This window comes from Leucoraja erinacea, chromosome 2 (assembly GCF_028641065.1).
Source record: "Leucoraja erinacea ecotype New England chromosome 2, Leri_hhj_1, whole genome shotgun sequence".
NCBI classification, from domain to species: Eukaryota; Metazoa; Chordata; class Chondrichthyes; order Rajiformes; family Rajidae; genus Leucoraja; species Leucoraja erinaceus.
The window spans coordinates 31,198,640-31,220,200 of NC_073378.1; positions in this window are offsets into that span (position 1 = coordinate 31,198,640).

A 21,561-nucleotide genomic window follows, 5' to 3' on the forward strand; every position below is an offset into this window, starting at 1 on the left:
CAGCTTAATGCGGATAAATGTGAGGTTATCCACTTTGGAAGCAAAAACAGGAAGGCAAATTATTATCTAAATCATGTCAAGTTGGGAAGAGGGGAAGTACAACAGGATCTGGGGGGTCCTTGTTCATCAGTCAATGAATGTAAGCATGCAGGTGCAGCAGGCAGTGAAGAAAGCGAATGGCATGTTGGCCTTTATAACAAGAGGAGTTGAGTATAGGAGCAATGAGTTCCTCCTGTAGTTGTTGTTGTAAGCTCCCCTCAGTCATGACTGACCATGGGTGATGCATCCTGGTCGGATGCAAGCCTGGGCAATGTCATATGGAGGACAGGCTGTTGCCCACGCAGCACGTCCCCCCCTCTCCACGTCGCTGATCGATCCAAAGGAACAGCAGGGCCGTTACAGTTTGGTACCAGCCCCGTCGCAGGAGCTGCCAGAGCGAGGTTGTAGACAACGACGAACTGCCTTATGGGCTCCGACTTTGGATTTTCCTGAGGTTTACTCCTGGAGCCTTTTCCATGACTGGATATGGCCACAAGGCAGCAGAGCTTTTAAATCCGAGTTTTCCCTCTCCTAGATGGACCGCCTTCCCAGGCTGACGAGCCCCATCTGCCCGAGACTCGTGGGGGTGGGAGCATCTACCTTCCCATGCAGGTCTATAGCACCTGCCCACTGCCCAAGGCTGGGCTTGTATACTCTGGAATTTAGAAGGATGAGAGGGAATCTTATTGAAACATATAAGATTATTAAGGGTTTGGACACGCTAGAGGCAGGAAACATGTTCCCGATGTTGGGGGAGTCCAGAACCAGGGGCCGCAGTTTAAGAATAAGGGGTAAGCCATTTAGAACGGAGATGAGGAAACACCTTTTCACACAGAGAGTTGTGAGTCTGTGGAATTCTCTGCCTCAGAGGATCGGTTCTCTGGATACTTTCAAGAGAGAGCTAGACAGGGCTCTTAAAGATAGTGGAGCCTGGGGGTATGGGGAGAAGGCAGGAATGGGGTACTGAATGTGGATGATCAGCCATGATCACATTGAAAGACGGTGCTGGCTCGAAGGGCTGAATGGCCTCCTCCTGCACCTAGTGTCTATTGTTTAATGCGTGCGCTCTATCTCTAAAACTAGTCTAGTTTAGTTCAGAGATACATGGTGGAAATAGGCCCTTCTGCCCACAGACTCCGCACCAACCAGCAATACCCGTACACTGACACTATCCTACACACTAGGGACAATTTACACTTATACCAAGCCAATTAACCTACGAGCATGTACGTCTTTGGAATGTGGGAGGAAACCGAAGATCTCGGAGAAAACCCACATGATCACGGGGAGAACGTGCAAACTCCGTACAGACAGCACCCGTAGACGGGATCGAACCGAGGTCTCTGGCGCTGTAAGGCAGCAACTCTACCGCTGTGCCACCGTGCTGCCTAAACTAAACTAAACACCTCCAACAGTACAGGGTGCCCGTATTGTGGTTCTGTGTGTTTTGGGAACAGCGAGAGCTTCTAAATATCGTCTCCACAAATGAGCAGCTTTCAAATCCTGCCAGTTCCAAGTTGACGCGGAAAAGCAGTAATTATCTCATCATTCTCCTCTGAGCCCGTGATTACTTGATTATAGATTATGTGTTCCTTCATTTCACAACCACCGCCATGTTGTCTTTCCACTTGAACTAATGATGCCTCTTTGTGATGAAACTGTGCCACAGAGAGAATATAGACCCACTAAAAGGATGTCGTCTCATCACACCTGTTGCCTCAGCTGTTGGTTTAGTTTAGTTCAGTCCGCTATTGTCACGTGTACCGAGGTACAGTGAAAAGCTTTTTGTCTACGTGCTATCCAGACAAAGAGAAGACGACACATGATTACACACTGTGTTGCACTATAATTGATTTTTTATTGAGTATGTATGTATATACACACTGAACTTTTTTTTCTCTCCCATTATGTACTATGTGTACATATTCTGTTGTGCTGCAGCAAGTAAGAATTTCATTGTTCTATCTGGGACATATGACAATAAAACACTCTTGACTCTTGACTCTTGAACCAGTCTGAAAAAGGGTCTCGACCCGAAACGCCGCTCATTCCTTCTCTTCAGAGATGCTGCCTGATCCGCTGATTTACTCCACCTCTTTGTATCTATCTTTGGTTTAACTTTGCAGTTCTTTCCTGCACATGATTACAATGAATGCCTGTCTCGCTGAGTTACTCCAACTTTTTGTGTCTGTCCATCTTTTTGTGTCTTTTTGCAGCCAAGAATAATCCATTCTACATTTTCCTTGAACCGCAGCTCCTTTGATGTCTCGTTTTCACACCTCACACTTCCTTATCTCTGTGTCTCCCTCTCCCGGTTCTCGGTATGAAGAAGGGTCTTGACCCGAAACGTCACCCATTCCTTTTCTCCAGAGATGCTGCCAGTCCCGCTGAGTTATTCCAGCTTTTTGTGGCCATTTTGGAGGAACAACACCTCATATTTCGCTTGGACAGCTTCCAACCCAGTGGTATGAATATTCAAGATAGACATAGGCCCAAACCCAAAATGTTACACTGAAAGTGTCCTCCAGAGATGCTGCCTGACATACTACGTTTTACCAGCACTATAAAAAAAAACCTCCCTTTTCCTCCCTCAAAAATTTGAATGGGTCTGCAGGTGAGGATGTGATGTGCAGCATGTGGGTCCTACTCCAGTTATACAGGGCCCTGCTAATGAATGAATGAATGAATGAATACGTTTATGAATATGTTTATTGGCTAAGTATTAACATACAAGGAATTTGCCTTGGTGCTCCACCATACAGTGACAGTTAGAAATAATAATAATAATAATAATAATAATAATAATCTTATTTATATAGCACATTTTTAGTCAACTTGCATTGACCCCAAAGTGCTTCACATAATTACATTACATTTACACACAGGCAAAGGTGGGTGAAGTGTCTTGCCCCAAGGACACAACGACAGTATGCACTCCAAGCGGGATTCGAACCGGCTACCTTCCGGTCGCCAGCCGAACACTTAGCCCATTGCGCCATCTGTCGTCCCGACATATAAACAAATGACATATAAACCATTAAACATTAACAATAAAACATTATTGATGAAACATATGAATTAAATAACATACGAGAGCAAAAGGAGGCTACAGATTTTTGGTTATTGAGTAGAGCTACTACTCGTGGAAAAAAGCTATTTTTATGTCTGGCTGTAGCAACTTTGACAGTCCGGAGTCGCCTTCCAGAAGGAAGTGATTCAAAGAGTTTGTGGCCAGGGTGAGAGGGGTCAGAGATGATATTGCCCGCTCGCTTCCTGGCCCTTGCAGTGTACTGTTCATCAATGGGGAGAAGGGGTACTGATTTTGAATGATCAGCTATGATCAAATTGAATGACGGTGCTGGATCGAAGGGCCAAGTGCCCTATTCCTGCACCTATTTTCTATGTTTCTAACCAGTCAAAGAGAAGACTACACGTGACTACAATGAATGCCTGCCTCGCTGAGGTACTCCAGCTTTTTGTGTCTTCCCTGATTCTCAGTCTGAAGAAGGGTCTCAACCAGAATCGGTGCAAGTGCTGGCTCGAAGGGCCCAATGCACCTATTTTCTATGTTTTCTATGAATCATCACCTATTCCTTTTCTCCAGAGATGCTGCCTGTCCTGAGTTACTCCAGCTTTTTGAATCTATATTCGAGGAACAGCACATAATTTCGCTTGAGCAGCTTACAACCCAGCGGTATGAACAGTGATTGCTCTAACTTTAAGTAACCCGCGCATCCCCTTTCTTTCCATCCCTCCCCCACCCGAGTTGTCGTACTAGTTTCACTGTCGTCGTGTTGAGTTTCACTGTCTGTATAACTCGTTATCACCTAGCCCACAGCCAACAACAGACCATTGTGGGCTCCACCTTTCCTTGATCATCATTGCTTTTTGTATATCTTTCATTCATTTGTTCTATGTGCCGTCTATATCTTTCCCCTGACTCTCACTCCGAAGAAGGGTCTCGACCCGAAACGACACCTGAGAGTAGAAAGCTTGATGCATCTAACCTCACTCCGAGACCTACATGTTAGCTTAACTGGGTGTGTTTAGTTCAGTATAGTTTAGAGATACAGCGCGGAAACAGGCCCATCGACCCGCCCAGTGAACGTCGCACACTAATGCCCCTGTCCCACTTAGGCGAGTTTTTAGGCGACTACAGGTGACTAGGCTGTCGCCGGGGTATTGCCTGTATGGTCGTGAGTAGTCTCCTCAGTCGCCCAATGAATCGTAGCATTTTTCTGGTCGCCCCTCGATTTTGAAATGTTCAAAACCTTTCGGCGACAGTTGGCTTGTCGTAGGTTGTCGCGAGGATGACGTAGGTTGTCGCCGGTGCTGACTTTGGTGAATTCCATTGGTGACTACCTACGTCAACCTACGTCAACTGCGACAGGTATCGGCGACTGGATTGTCTTAAGTTGTCTTCATTTGTCGCCGACAGGGTCATAGAAACATAGAAACATAGAAAATAGGTGCAGGAGTAGGCCCTTCGGCCCTTCGAGCCTGCACCGCCATTCAATATGATCATGGCTGATCATCCAACTCAGTATCATGTACCTGCCTTCTCTCCATACCCCCTGATCCCCTTAGCCACAAGGGCCACATCTAACTCCCTCTTAAATATAGCCAATGAACTGGCCTCAACTACCCTCTGTGGCAGAGAGTTCCAGAGATTCACCACTCTGTGTGAAAAAAGTTTTCCTCATCTCGGTCCTAAAAGATTTCCCCCTTATCCTTAAACTGTGACCCCTTGTTCTGGACTTCCCCAACATCGGGAACAATCTTCCTGCATCTAGCCTGTCCAACCCCTTAAGAATTTTGTAAGTTTCTATAAGATTCCCCCTCAATCTTCTAAATTCTAGCGTGTACAAGCCAAGTCTATCCAGTCTTTCTTCATATGAAAGTCCTGACATCCCAGGAATCAGTCTGGTGAACTTGTCGTACCTTGTCGTAGCTTGTTGCGGGTGGACTTGTCGTAGGTGGACGTCCCAATGGGTTGCCAGTTGTCGCAGCGTGTCGTAGCTTGACGTCGACTAGGTGGTAGGTTGTTGTAGATATTGTTGTAGACATTGTCGTAGGGGGGTCCAGTTGCAGGTTTTTTGGCTACTTGCTACGACTATGACAGTCGCTGAAAAAAATCGCCTTAATGGGACAGGCCCATAACACTATCCTACACACACCAGGAAGAAAATCTACAATTTAATCAAAAGACCTACAAATTTGTACATCTTTGGAGTGTGGGAAGAAACTGGAGCACCTGGAGAAAACCCACGCAGGTCTCAGGGAGAACGCACAAACTCTGTACAGACAAGCACCCGCAGTCTCTGCCTCTGTAAGGCAGCAGCTCTACCAGCTGTGCCACTGTGCTGTTTCTTTGTACTAAATGCTGTACCCTTTGTGCCCTGCCCCACTTAGGAAACCTGAACGGAAACCTTTGGAGACTTTGCGCCCCACCCAAGATTTCCATGCGGTTCCCGGAGGTTGCAGGTAGGGAGACTGACAAAAACCTCCCAAAACCTCCGGGAACCGCACGGAAACCTTGGGTGAGGCGCAAAGTCTCCAGAGGTTTCCGTTCAGGTTTCCTAAGTGGGACAGGGGCATTATCCTTTATCTATGCACGATGGATGGCTTGATTGTATTATGTAGGAAGGAACTACTGATGTTGATTTAAACCAAAGATAGACACAAAATGCTGGAGTAACTCATCGGGACAGGCAGCATCTCTGGAGAGAAGGAATGGGTGATGTTTCGATAAAAGGGTCTCGACCCGAAAAGCCACTCATTCTCCAGAGATGCTGTGTTCAAGAAGGAACTGCAGATGCTGGAAAATCGAAGGTACACAAAAATGCTGGAGAAACTCAGCGGGTGCAGCAGCATCTATGGAGCGAAGGAAATAGGTAAAGTTTCGGCCCGAAACCCTTCTGCAAACTGATGGGTTGCCACTCAACTATTATGTTTATGAAGAAGGATTTCGGCCAAAAACATTGCCTATTTCCTTCGTTCCATAGACGCTGCTGCAACCGCTGAGTTTCTCCAGCATTTTTGTGCACCTCCAGAGATGCTGTCTGCCCGCTGAGTTACTCAAACATTTTGTGTCACGCTTGGTCAATGGCTCCATCTAGTGCCCCTTGTCAGCACTGCAGCCGAAGATCCTTTTAGTTTGGAGATACAGCGTGGAAGCAGGCTCTTTGGCAACGACCAGCGATCACCGCCTCCTTTACGTTAGTTCTATCCTACACATTGGGAACAATTTACAGAAGCCAATTAACCTATTTTGAATGTGGGAGGAAACCAGAGCTCCCAGGGAAGACCCATGCATGTCATGGGGAGAATGTACAAACTCCATACAGACTGCATCCGTATTCGGGATCGAACCCGGGTCTCTGGCGCTGTGAGGCAGCGATTCTACTACTGCGCCACTGTGCCACTACTTCAAAGTCTAAAGCAATGTGTGTACAGATTGCAGTGTGAGCAGTGTGTGATGTATCACCAGCTACCACCTCAGCCCTCGTCTCCCAGCTTCCTGCTGTAAGAGCCTGATGTTCATTCATCCACTTGGCCCACTTGGCTTTGGTCTGGCAAACAACACCGGGCATCATTATTCCAACATGTCCCAGCTACACTAGTCCCACCTGTTTGTCTTTCTATCGTTTTTTATTTTTAATTTGTTTAAAGTATGTTTTGGAAGATTTTTTTTAGTATTTTATGTGGGGGAGGGGGGTAGGGTAAGGGGGAAACCGTTTCCCAGTCACTTCCTGGCGAGGATGTGACTATTCTCCGAGTCGCGTCGTCGCCCCCCCTCCTCACGGCCTACCAACTGGATTGGCGCGGCCTTTCCTGCTGGGGGCCAGACCAGAGCTTCAGCAGCGGCGGTGCAGCGCTGGATACATCGTAGAGCGGACGATTGCTTACCTGGGATCGCCATTTGAAGCTCCGGAGTGTTGGACCTGCTGCATCAACATCGCAGAGCTGTGGTTTGCAGAGCTCCCAGCGCTGGCGGCGCTGACCAACATCGCGGAGTTCTGGGACCCTTTGCAGAGGGCCGCCAGCGTTGTACCTTCGCCCAGCTCGGCCTGTGAACTTCGGGAGCTGCAGACCCCAGTAGGAAGTGCAGTCGATCCCACTACTCACAGCTTGCCACTCAAGTAGATCCCACTACTCACAGCTTGCCATTCTGAAAGGGTCCCGTTAATCCCTTCTCTTTGTTTCCTGTCTGCGAACCAATTTTCTATCCATGTCAGCACCATACTCCCAATACCGTGTGCTCACTAATTTTGCCCACTAATCTCCTATGTGGGATCTTATTTTAAACGCTTTCTGATCTTATCAATTTTTTTCCTCATCACATACCTAAATAAGCTTTTACTATCCTTTGTATTCTTGGCTAGTTTACCTTCGTACCTCATCTTTTCTCCCCGTATTGCCTTTTTAGTTATCTTCTGTTCTTTAAAAGTCTTCATCTTTGCCAAATTATACTTCTCTTTTATTTTTATACTGTTCCTGACTTCCCTTGACAGCCACAGTCACCCCTTTCTCGCCTTGGAATCTTTCTTCCTCTTTGAAATGAACTGAGCCTGCATCCTGTATTATTCTGAGAAATACCTGCCATTGTTGTTCCACTGTCAACCCTGCTAGGGTATCTTTCCAGTCAACTTGGCCAGCGCCTCCCTCATACCTCCATAGTCCCCTGTTCACAACTGTAATAGTAACACTTCCGATTTTATCCTCTCTCTCTCAAATTGTAGATTAAAACATCATATTATGGTCACTACCTAATGGCTCCGTTACCTCAAGATTCAGAGAGAGTTTATTGTCATGTGTCCCAGATAGGACAATTAAATTCTTGCTTTACTTCAGCACAACAGAATATAGTAGGCACAATTAAATACAGAACAGAACAGATCAGTGTGAACATATACCAATGAATATATATATATATATATACACGCACATAAATAACAGATAAAGTGCAATGGGCTATTAACGATCATGATGGCTGTGGGGGAAGTAGCTATTCCTGAACCTGGATGTTGCAGATTTCAGGCTCCTGTACCTTCTACCTGAAGGCAAGCGGGGAGATGAGTGAGTAGCCAGGATGGTGTGGGCCTTTGATGATGCTGGCAGCCTTTTTGAGGCAACGACTGCAATAGATCCCCTCGATGGTGGGGAGGTCAGAGCCGATGATGGACTGGGCAGTGTTTACAACTTTTTGCAGTCTTTTACGCTCCTGGGCGCTCAAGTTGCCGAACCAAGCCACGATGCAACCGGTCAGCATGCTCTCTACTGTGTACCTGTAGAAGTTCGAGAGAGTCCTCCTTGACATACCAACTCTCCGTAATCTTCTCAGGAAGTAGAGGCACTGATGTGCTTTCTTTATAATTGCGTCCGTGTTCTCAGATCAGGAGAGATCTTTAGAGATATGCACGCCCAAGAATTTGAAGCTTTTGACCCTCTTCACCATCAACCCATTGATATAAACGGGACTGTGGGTCCCAATATTACCCCTTCCAAAGTCCACAATCAGTTCCTTGGTTTTGCTGGTGTTGAGAACCAGGTTGTTGTGCTGGCACCATTTGGTCAACCGGTCGATTTCACTTCTATACTCTTGACTCATCCCCATCAGAATATGTCCCACAACAGTGGTGCCATCAGTGAACTTGATGATGGAGTTTGCACTATGACCGGCTATGCAGTCATGAGTATAGAGTGAGTACAGCAGGGGGCTGTGTACGCAGCCTTGAGGTGCACCCGTGCTGATTGTTATTGAGGCTGACACATTTCCACCAATATGGACAGACTGGTATGTGAATGAGGAAGTCGAGGATACAATTGCAGGGGGATGCGCAGAGACCCAGTTCTGAGAGTTCGGTAACCAGCTTGGAGGGGATGATTGTATTAAATGCCGAGCTCTAGTCAATGAATAACAGCCTGACATATGAGTTTTTGTTGTCCAAGTGGTCCAGACCGGAGTGGAGGGCCAGCGAGATCGCATCCACCGTTGATCTGTTGTGGCGGTAAGCGAACTGCAGTGGGTCCAGGTTTTTCTCGAGGTATGAGTTGATTTTCTCCATGATCAACCTCTCAAAGCACTTCATCACCACAGGCGTTAATGCCACTGGGTCGCTAGTCATTGAGGCACGTCACCTTGCTCTTCTTGGGCACTGGTATAATTGATGCCATTTTAAAGCAGGTGGGAACCTCAGACCTCAGAAGTGAGAGGTTGAAAATGTCCGTAAAAACTCCAGCCAGTTGATCCGCACAGGTTTTTAGAACACGACAGGGTATACCATCAGGTCCAGGCAGTTTCCGGGGTTTCACTCCTCTGAAGGATTTCCTGACGTCGACCTCTGTGACCGTGACGGAAATATCATCACAGCGAATGGGGGCTCGAGAAGGCATTTCAGTATTCTCCCTATCAAAGCGTGTGTAAAACGTATTGAGCTCATCAGGGAGTGAAGTTTCAGTTCATCCAAGGCTTCTAATTGCTAAACTCTTGGAAGGTTTTTGTTGGAATGCAGTCCTCCACACAATTCTTTATGAAGCCTGTAACAACTGTGGCGTATTCATTCAGGTCCATTGCCGAGTCCCTGAACATTGCCCAGTCTACAGACTCCAAACAGTCCTGGAGTTGTTCCTCTCCCCCCCCCCCCCCCCCCCCCCATTTGGTGGAAGTTAGGGAGCAATTACTTGAGGTTTGTTTTGTAAAAGTCCTGAGCTATGGTGGTAAACGCCTCGGGTTAAGACGTCTGGTGTTTGTTTACCATGGCGTGCAGCTCCTCCAGTGTCAGACGGACGTCAGCTTGGGGTGGGATGTAGACTGCAATCAGGATGATGAAGGTGAATTCCATCGGAAGGTCAAAGGGACGGCACTTCATCGCCAGGTGTTCCAGGTGTGGAGAGGAGTTGAATAGGACTGCCACGTCTGAGCACCACGCAGAGTTGGCTATGAGGCAGACGCCCCCTCCTCTCGCTTTCCCAGTTGCCTGCGTACAGTCCATACAGTGGATGGAGAACCCTTCAGGCTGGACCGCTGAATCTGGGTTCCCTTATCAAATCTGGTTCACTGTACAACATTAAATCCAGAATTACCTCTCCCTGGTAGGCTCCAGTACAAGTGGCCCTAAGAATCCATCTTGGAGACACTACACAAACTCCCTTTTTTGGGATCCAGTACCAACCTGATTTTCCCATTCTACCTGCATGTTGAAATCTCCCATAACCACCATAGTAATATCTTTGCTACATTTGCTACAATTTTAACTCTTGATTCAACTTGCACCCTATATCCAGGCTGCTGTTTGGGAGGCCTGTAGATAACTCCCATTAGGGTCTTTTTCCCCTTACAATTCCTCAGTTCTATCCATACTGACTCTACATCTCCTGATTCTATGTCGCCCCTCGCAAGGGACTGAATTTCATTCTTCACAAACAGAGCTACCCCACCCCCTCTCAAATGCAAAGCTTCATCAGTTTGGCGACAACACACCCCACGCCTCCATCGGCAGTAAGCGGTTCACTGAAGTTGATGGCAGCGTGAAAGCTGGGCGGAGGTTCCACGCACCCTACCAGTCCTACTCTACAACCAAGGTAACCAGGCAGGTAGGTGGGTCTGGCACTTCCGAAACATGGGGTAAGTGGACCACTTACAATTGGTAATATTTACACTTGTTTGTACAACACACAAATGGTTAAGGCATTGTCATCTACTTAGAGGCATCTAACCATGTAAACTGCACAATACTAGCATTCCAAGCAGGTTTGGAACTAGGGCCAGAATTGTCTTTTGACGCAGGCTCAGTATTATGGCCTGGATTGCCTTCAAGACAGGGTCGGAAATATGGCCAGAGTTGGCTTTCGAGGCAGGCTCCGAATTATGCCCAGAATTGCCTTTAGGGGCAAGTTCAGAATTATGAGGTAGGCTCAATATTATGGCCAGGATTGTCTTTCAAGACAGGCTCGAAAATTGGGCCAGAGTGATCGTTCGAGGCAGGCACGGATGATGGCAGGTGTGGCCTGTTCATTGTGAAAGATGGAGAATGCCGTTTAACTCGCATGTGCAGTGTAAACTTTTCCGAATAGAAAACTTTGTTACTGACTAACAACTGATTTTCATAAGGGTCTCAAAGATACACTCTTGCAGTTCCCATTTACAGGGATCACCGGAGATGTTTGAAATTATCAGGAGGAAGCAATGATAACTGTGATGATAACAGTAAAGCATTGCAAAATGGGCTAAGTTATTTACCCAGGATATTTACCAAATTACTAAAATCGGGGCTTGGACTACTCAGAGTTCAAAAACACTTGTTATGTCTTGTCCGGATGATATTCTAACGATGTATTTTGCAAAAATCAACTGTTTCAGCTACAAACTACATTTGAGAAAATGGGCCTCATCCATCCAGTTAAATTTAAGTTGTTACCAAATAGACTTGTTGGTCGTTGGTATTGGTCCTTTAACTATTAATTAGCCTATGACTCCGCCCTGGGGCAAGATATTGCAATTAATAGAAACCTGTAACAACCTTGTTTTTATAAAAGCAGCCTTCTATTCATTAAGAGTAATTGTCAATATAGTAACTGTGATTCAGCTGTGCAAGTGGGGGAAACTGACATTGTGCAAATTAGCAACCTCTCAAGTGCCATGTAGGTCCATTGTTTACAGACCTATGCTATTACCAGCTGAAGCTACCAAAGTCACAATCGTGGACGAACAGTATTCAGCATTGCTCCAGTAGTTTGGTCAGTAAAATTTCAGTTATATTACAAACTGATGCTAAGTGCTCTAATGTGGAAAATTGCAAATGTCATCTCTAGTTCGGAGGTGGAGGAGATTTGCATGAGTTGCCAATTCTTCAGTTATTGGTATCAACTATCTATAGACACTAGGTGCACTCCATGGGTTAACGGGTTATTGAGCGAATATGCATAATCTGCATGCTCAACTTCAAGTTGATACACTATGGTGGTGGCATATGTTAGTCACATGGGTGCAATCAAATAAAAGTACCCTGTAATAATTTACCTAATCTCATTTGCCACTGGTGTTTCATCAAGTACAGATCAATGACAACACAGAATGGGTGTTGGATCACAAAGTATTTATGAAATTATGGTTCGATGGAACACTGAGTATCGATATGTTTTTCATGCTATTCCCCGGTTGCAAAAATATGTGGCATAACAATGGCGAGAGATACATTCTCGTTACAAGGAGGAGGAATGTTCTTTTATGTCTTCCTCCATTTTGCCTCATAGTCGGGGCTTGAAATAAAGTCACCAAGATCCGGCTTTAGGTTTTCGTACTGTCTGACTGGCCTATGCAGTCATGATTTCCGCTTTTGTCAGGGAAAATAATACAACCGTATATGGTTATTCTAAATGTAAAACTTTGCTGGTTCAGCCTGTGGCTCGGGAAACCAGCCTCTGCATGATAAAATAGTAAGATTAAACGAGAACTTACCAGTTTGAAGTTTGATCTGTATTTTATGAGGAGTTACGATGAGGGTTTACGTGAAGAAGCCCGTCCCAGGACGCGTTGCGGCATACTTCAAAGCAGCGGTGTGGAATCACAGATAGACACAAGTATTTGAAGTAACATAGTAAAGAACAAAGAGACATCAATTATCAGTTTGATCCATGTAATGAGGGTGGGAGCGGAGGGCACGTAAACCCTCATCGTAACTCCTCATAAAATACAGATCAAACTTCAAACTGGTAAGTTCTCGTTTAATCTTACTATTTTACTTCGGAGTCACGTGAGTGATTCCGTGAAGATTTCAAAGCTCTGTGATTGCAAACCGTGTAACAGTTATACTACACTCACTGCCGAAGTCTTTGAGGGAGGAAGTGTGTATCGTAACCAACCAATGATTCTGTTATAGAAACCCCAATGGTATTTTACAATAGACACTGAAGAAAATTAAATGCTCCCTTTGGCTAATTGAATATTTTCAGATTGGAATCTTTCCTGCAAATGAAAAAAACAGGGTTTTGTCAACAGGTTTATAATAAATTATTTTCTCTGAACGTTTTACCCCCCACTATTCTGCTGGAGCCAGGATGTGGTTTATAGGTACGTCCATTCTTTTTGCCGTGACGTGGAAGCTTCTCCTGTGGGATGACAACTTTGACATGTTAGTTTTATCCCAGGAGCTTTAACCTGCTTGAGCCATTTCAAAAAGGCTTGTTACCCGACCACAAGGTTTTTTGTGACCAACCCACAAGGCTTTTCATCTCCCTCGCATAATTAGGTTGTGTCTATGTAAGGTAAAAAAAAAAAAGGGTCTTGGTACATTACCGTGTTTTCTGGCGGGTAAGCCCGGATTTTATGACTGGATAAGGTATTCCTGGTCTGGTTTGACCATTCCCTGGACAAATGATAGAGATCTGGTCTGAAGCTGTGAGCATGGTGTCCAGTTGAAATAGGAGTAGTGACTGGACACTCTGTGCTGCTCAGTGCCTTCAACATATGATTTTAGTGCATAGAAGGTTCAGGTTTAGGGCTCTGGCTGGTGAGTATCACCTGAAGTATGGTTAACCATTGTGACATCCCAACATATGGTGTACTTTGGTCTAGGGCTTTAGAGTTTAATACCCTTCAAATTTACCCCCAGCCAGTAACCCATACTGTTGTCCTGTAGCTGTTTTGAAAAGATCAGTCATGGCAATTCTAGCTGTGTTGATGGTACTGTAGCCGAATCCTTCATCGTGATGACGGTTCTCCAGGAATTCCAGTTTGTAGTACCTGTATCGGATGAGTAGGTTTTCCCTGTATCCTTGCAGCACTTCTGTTGATGCTGGACAAGTGTTGTAGTCCAGTGAATGTTCAAAAGGATGCTGACATGGTGTTGATTGTTCAGTATAACAATCCCAGTTGACCCAGAGGCTTGCGCAGAATCTGCAGCTCAGGAGCTTATTTTCTCATGGCACAGTTGATTTGTGCCCGGCTCCGATTGTTAATAATCCTGGGTACTGGAAAAACTCCATGCAAGTTGATTGTTCAGTATAACAATCCCAGTCCCAGAGGCTTGCGCAGAATCTGCAGCTCAGGAGCTTATTTTCTCATGGCACAGTTGATTTGTGCCCAGGCTCCGATTGTTAATAATCCTGGGTACTGGAAAAACTCCATGCAAGTTCCAACAATCATGTCATAGCGTAAGTTTCTGAAAACAGAATCCTTTTGTACTGTGCGTTGTTCTCGATTGGTGAGGCAGAAGGGAAAAATACATAGAATTAATTTCACCAATACAGCGTGAACGCATTTGTTTATCAATATTATAAATACATTTTTGAAGGGCAACCTGACCTATAGGTCAGAAAAGTTAAAATTTTTATCTGACGATCTTTTTGCTGGAACTATCTGTCCCAGAGATTTTTTTTATATATATGAGGATTCCACTGCCCCAGCTGTGTCTGGTTCCCACTCCCCGCGACATACATAGGACATCCCCGAACCTCTGGTGATATAGCATTGATGCAAATAATCGATATCAGATTCACATTCCATTTTAATTGTCATTGTCAGTGTGCAGTACAGAGACATGAAATGCATAATATCTGTTAGCTTGATAGACCTTTGTTAAACTTTATATGAAAACATCTATTTGATGTTGTCCTTAATTTTTAGGTGACCTGGTGTCTGTCACTGTATTTTGCTTACCAGGCAGGTAAGTTGTTGATAGTCCAACACCTCTATGGATATACCATTGCCAAATTGTTTTGACCAACTTGTCATATGATACCGACTTTATGCTGCTGCCATATGGTTGGTATTAGGCCACCTCCATAGTGTAGTCTATTTTATACCCATACAATGCAAGTGCTTAACTCATGAATTTCACCCGAGCATTTTTAGATACTTAAATGCCCAGTGGTAAGTGGTAACCCCACCACTGTCTTTTGATATTATTTCAGTCGGGTAACTTCATGAGATGCTCAATGACAACCTATATGTTGTTCTTGATACTAACATCTGAATCATGTAGACAGAAAATGGTATCATTTTCCCCCCAATTACGCTGTTATTTGTCGAGTAGTTGGTAGTTTGTTGACTATTAATTTGTTGCATGTTTGTGCCAATTCAACTATGTTGTCTTTTGGCAACATTATAGTTACGTGGACTGAATTAATATGAAAGCCAAGATAGTCCAGGAAAGCGCTCTATATGCTGGTAGGACCAGACCCACCTACCTCCATGGGTATTGGCGGAGTTGTGATTTTTTTTCTTTTTGAGTGTTCTTCCCTGTCGACGTGCTGGTGATGTTGGGGGGAGGCGCATTTTCCAGGGGGTCCGCTGCAGGCCCTGACCTAAAAGGTCTCTGGGGATAGTGCGGCCCACAGCTTTGACCAGTCGGATGCAATATTCGGGCCGCCGACTGGTAGATACAGTGGTGTGCTGCGCCTGGGGGTGGAATGAAGAGCTTTGGTATGTTCACTGCCGGTGGTGACCTAATGAGGCTAAAGGTATTGGACGCCTCCTCCATCTCTTTGAGTTGTTTGTTCAAGTCCTGCCCAAATAAGAATGAGTCGGTCTCTACTGATGGAGTTTTGCATAAACCTGCAAATTTAGGATTGAGGGCCGCTTGATTGTGTGTTCTCTTCTTAGGTTATCCAACTCATATTGTGTCATGCACATGAGTGCCAGGCCCATCCTGTTGGTGAGTGGTCATCTCTACGGCCTCGACTCCCGCGCATAGGCTTTTATAGCTGCCGTGAGGAGGCGAAGTATGCGCTGTAGTGTGACCTCCTCTCTCCGAATCTGTCCATGCACAGGTTTGTTGGAGAGATGATTTATGCTGGCAGCCATCCTTGGCTCCAGCGGTGCTCCAACCGCTGGGGTAGCGACAAAGCGGCTTACAATCCCCTAGCAGCTCTTCCTGCACACCCTGCTCTCTTTCGGCTCCTTCCGCCGGCCCCATACTCAGACCAGCCCTGCCCCTGGTCACCAATGCTAACCTCCCATTCCTGGTCCGAGTCGCAAAAGGGAGGTGCCGGACTCAGCACCATGGAGGGGGGGCGCCTGTCCTGTCTGTCCGAGAGCGCTGCTGCTCTCGGTAGACCATCCCCTCCAATAGCTGCTGGATGCAGCTTAGGCGGCTGTCTCTCTCCCCCGCTTTGGGGTGGACATTTCCCCCTCCGACGGAGTCGGAGACGACCGGGCGCGTTTGGCTTCCTAGACCCTTTCCCAGTCCGCCGTGTAGTAGGCTCTGGCGAGACTGGCTTGGCTCGGTCTCAGGGATAGCGCAAACGCTCTGCGAGCGACGCTGCTGCCGGTTGCTGCCCCGCTGGTATAGTTGGAGCGGGGCAGTACCTCTTGCAAGTTTTTGCGTTGTGTTCCTGAACTATGTAATAAAACACAACTGCAAACTTACCTTTGGAATGCCCAAGAGCTGCTCCTGTAGTTCAGGCGGCTGTCTCTCCTCCTCCTGGGTGGAGAGACTTCCCAGTCCGATGTTGGCTCCACCGCCGGGTTTTCCACACATCCAGCACGTTGCTCAGCCGCTAGCGGGCTGGCTAGGTCCCGGCGTTGGGTTTGTGGACCCCCCCCTAAGCGGTCCTACCACCTGTCGCTGCCCAAAGACGTTGTTTCGTCGGGCAGGTGCAGCATTTCCCTCCCAGCCCGCAGCTGATGCTGACGGGCTTGGTACAGAGTCGGGAGCGGGGCGCTGATTAGCGGTCCTCCCTCTCCCTCTCTGTCTCTCCTCGGGCTGCTGCACTCGGGCTGCAGCGCACTCCACGCCAGCACTGCTCCGTGGGTCCCCTTAACGGCCCCAGCAAAAGTCGGAAGCCTCCTCCCGCCCGCCTGCCTGCCTCACCTGGACAGTCCTTGAGGGCGAGGGAGGACTGAGGGGAACCCCCAGCGCAGTGCTAGCCCCGCGCCGATGTCGCCCCTGAGGACAGCTTACCGGCACCCGCACCATGGTTCGCCGGTGAGTCCTTGTTGCGTCTTCCTCCCCTCCCGACAACGGAAAAACTCTCCCGGAGTCCAAGGGGCCGCTTGCATGCCCTGGCAGGGAACAAACAGACGCAAAGGCTGTAAAGTAAAGGTAAGTACTTACCTAAACCTTTAGCTTTTCTCCGTTTCCCTGCGGGAGAGCCCTGTCTCCCGCGCTGCCGCTTGGCCTGCTGAAACGTAATGCCGCAAAGCGTCCTGGGACGGGCTTCTTCACGGAATCACTCACGTGACTCCGAAGTAAAATCACTTTATTGACTTGCAGATTCTGAGTAGAGTGCTTTCTACGGCTCGGGTTGTCACCACCCGATCCATGAATGTGTTCACTGCAGAGTGCAGGGATAGCACCAAAAAAAAGCAGTACAGTTCTTCTTCAGGAGATGGGAAGTGTTATGTTTAATGGTAATGTTACATTTAATATGGTACAGATTTCTGACGTGTTGGAGTTCATTTTCAAATGGGTCTTTTTGACAATAATTGAGTTATAGGGTCATTAACTGTGCCCAATGTGCCTTCCATCATATTTGCTGCAGCAAACGGTACCCACTCTGTCGGGTTTCACCCACGGATATCACGTTGTAAAGGATATCTTTAACACAAGTTCTCCCAGGACAAGTACCGGACAGTATGGGATATTTAAATTGTGTTAACACTACTTCACCAGGGGGCTCCAGCTACATCCTTAGCTTTGGCCGGCTCTCATGAGGTAGTTATCCTCAGGACGCTGGTTTCAGCGCAATGGGTTCAGTCGCTACATAATTGCGACTGGACAGGATGGTTACATCTGTAAATAATATAATATTTTATGTTCATGATTTAGTAAGCAGAGCAGAAAGGGCATCAGGTCTCAAACTAGTTTCATGGCATACCCAGGGACCTTCGGTTATGTGAGGGCACACATATACGTCAAGGTCACCTAGAGCCTTAGAGGCTGTGAACTAGCAATGCTTATTAGTTACAATAAACTTTATAAGAAGGATGCAGTTCAGACCATCTCCAGGTGGTGAAATGGGGTTTGGTTTATGCAGGACTAGATATCCTGATTTCAAATCTCACTCCACCAGGGCTGCCACAACATCAGCAGCAAGGGTTATTTATGTTCCGCTGGATCACATCCTAGCGGCCTGCAGGATGGTCAAATGAACAAACTTTCCAAAACATTTATAATAACCCATTGCCAGACCAGGGGTATTTGCCAACTATATTTGAGATTCAGTTGTATAGTTTCCTCCCGGATGGGAGGGGTTACTATTATTATTATTTATTCATTATGAATGTCATGAAGCAGTTGTGGTGTGTAGACTCCGAAGTAAATAGTAAGATTAAACGAGAACTTACCAGTTTGAAGTTTGATCTGTATTTTATGAGGAGTTACCATGAGGGATTACGTTCCCTCCGCTCCCACCCTCTCTCATAAAGGTCATCCGGTAGTTCTACTCTTCTCTAAAATCTTACTATGTCAACTTTCAACTACTGTTATCTGTGATTTCACACCGCTGCTTTGAAGATTGACGCGCGTTTTTTGTTTTTTATGACTGATTGGATGGCTTAAGAGGGCTAAAATTCTGGCACAATTAAAACCATTAAATATGCATATTGCTTTCCTACAATATACACATTTGAAACAACAAACTCAGATCAGATTAAGGCAAACTGGATAGCTCAAACCTACTATTCCGCATTCACTTCTAAAGCAAGAGGAACGGCCCTTATAATCGGAAAGGTATACCTTTTAAATTAAAGAAGTCCATATCTGATAAAAGAGGGAAGATACGTTATAGTCACGGGAGAAAATTTATAATACACCATTAACTATGATAAATATTTATGCGCCTAATTTTGATAACCCCCAATTTTTAAAGAAAAATAGTAGATATAATTGCAGAGCATAATTATCAAAATAATAATGGGGGGAGATTTAATTGTGTTATAGACCCATTTAGATAAATCAATAAAGGTAGGGAAGCGTCTTGTTAAAACTAAGACCTGTGGAATTTTTAAATACTTATATATGCAGGCTTATATCGAAAATAAACTACCAGAAACTTTAGCAGAATCAACAATAACGCTTATACCAAAAATAAGATAAAGATTTAGATGAACCGTGTTCTTATAGAACTACGTCACTTCTAAATACGGATCAGAAAATTTTAGCAAAGATTCTAGCTAGAAGACTGAATAATTATATTAACAAATTGGTAACCCCCGGATCAAATGGATTTATACCCAAAGACAATAAGTTAATAATTTGAGAAGGCTTTTTTTTTTTCAATGTTATGTACTCTCACAAAGAGGACATTGAAGACATTTCAGTGTTACGCTGGATGCAGAGAAGGCATTTGACCAGGTAGAAATGGCAGTATTTATCTAAGGTACTCCCCAAATTTAATATGGGAGAGAATTTTATTAGATGGGTTAAACTACTTTATGATAAACCTACGGCAAGAATATTATCTAATAATATGTTATCTCCAAAATTATTTAACAAGGATTGTGCCTACCACCATTACTATTTGCCCTTATGATCGAAACCGCTGGCTGAAAGGATTAAAATCATCCAAATATTTCACGGATATAATACTAAGGTCTCAAAGAATAAAATTTCATTATATGCTGATGATATTCTTTTATATATTACTAATACACAAACGAGTATCCCACCTTATTAACACTAATTGAGGAATTCGGTTCTTTTTCAGGATATAGAATAAATTGGAATAAAAGCGAAATTATGTCTAAAACCACAGGATGCGAGACACTTTTAAAATTCCCTTTCAAATTGCAACAGAAAAATTATTTGAGTATTCAAATTACATACGACACACATCATTATTTAGCGCCAATTTTATGCCACTATTAAATAAACTGAAAATTTTGGGAAAACGCTCCCCATTGATAGGTCTTAGAATTAACGCTATAAAAAGAAAATTCTTACCACAATTAATATATTGTTTCAAGCGATCCCAATATATATTCCAAAATATTTTTTCAAAAAAGTAGATTCTAACATCACTAATTTTATATGGATTATAGAGCACACAGAATTCAACGAAAGCATTTGTGTAAACCTAAAGAAGGTTTGGGGGGTTTATCATTACCTAACTTTACGTATTACTACTGGGCAGTGCATATTAAGAACATAATGTACTGGTTGGATAGTTTCCACTCACCAGTCAGAGTGGATAAGAATTGAGGCAAGAGGAGTGTTTCCCGTACGATATAGGAATGATCTTGTTCTCACCGATTAAAATTGAGTAGTATATATATTAAGAATAACCCAATTATTCACAAATACATAAGAACTTGGAAACAAATAAAATTATCCTTGAAATTAAATAATCTATCAGTACTAACCCCATTAAACAATCCTGCATTCAAACATCTCTTATCGACAAAACATACAAACAATGGGATAGGACTGGGGATTATGAAAGTAGTAGATATGTATGAATTTCGGCAAATTGTTATCATTTCAACAAATTAAAATCAAAATTTAAACTGAATGATAATCAATATTTTAAATATATATACAGATAGTGACTTAATGAAGAAATATATACATAGATTTCAAACTATATTTTTAGACCCTTTAGAAGAAGCAATGAATATTAAGGCTGATTCACAAAAAACTACTATATCATATTTTTATAATAGTATATTAAATAGAGAATACCCGCACAGAGGCACTAAAGAGAAAATTGGGAACATGAACTAATGATAAAGATCCCGAAAGATAGATGGGGGAAAAAGTATCTGATGAACACACATAATTGCTGCGCTATTAATGCAAGCACAAATTTAATACAATTTAAATTTATTACATAGACTATATTAATTCAAAAACGAGGTTGAATAAATTCTACCTAAACGTCTGCTCCCAGATGCGATAAATGTTTGTTTTCAAAGCACCAAGTATAACACATCATTGTAGGGTGCACAAAGTTGAATAAATTTTGGAGCGATATATTTTACAAAGCTCTTCAATCAAGAATAGAACCTAATACGGAATGGATTATGATTTTGAATAATAGTAGAAGATATCAATTTAAATAAAGACCAAAAAAGTATTCTTTAATATGGGTTAATAATTGGAAAGAAATTGAGTACTTATATTTTGGAAAAATACAGCTATACCAACTATTAAAATGTGGATTAGGAATATGATGGCAAAGCAACACCTTGAAGAAATTGAGACTCCGCACTATAGATAAATATGACCAATCTTAAGCAGTTGGTCTCCCCTTTCATCAACTTTTTTAGAATCATGTGATGTAGCAGTAACCATAAAGATTACTGATTTCAGGTCAGGTCGTGGATAGATTACATCTCCGAATAAAGATTTGAAAAGTTCTTTTAAGGGGATTTTCTCCTATTGCTCTTTCTATTTTTTCTTTTCTTATATACACACTTCACGTTTTTTGCTATTTTCTACTATTATTTTTTCCTCTTATTTTATCTCTTTTTTTTGGTTTTTGTTACTACCTTTCAACAAACATAAAACTAGAGGTTGTACTAGCATGTAGTACGTTATGACATAGTTGGCACCTAAAATTAGGTACCCTGTATTGTTC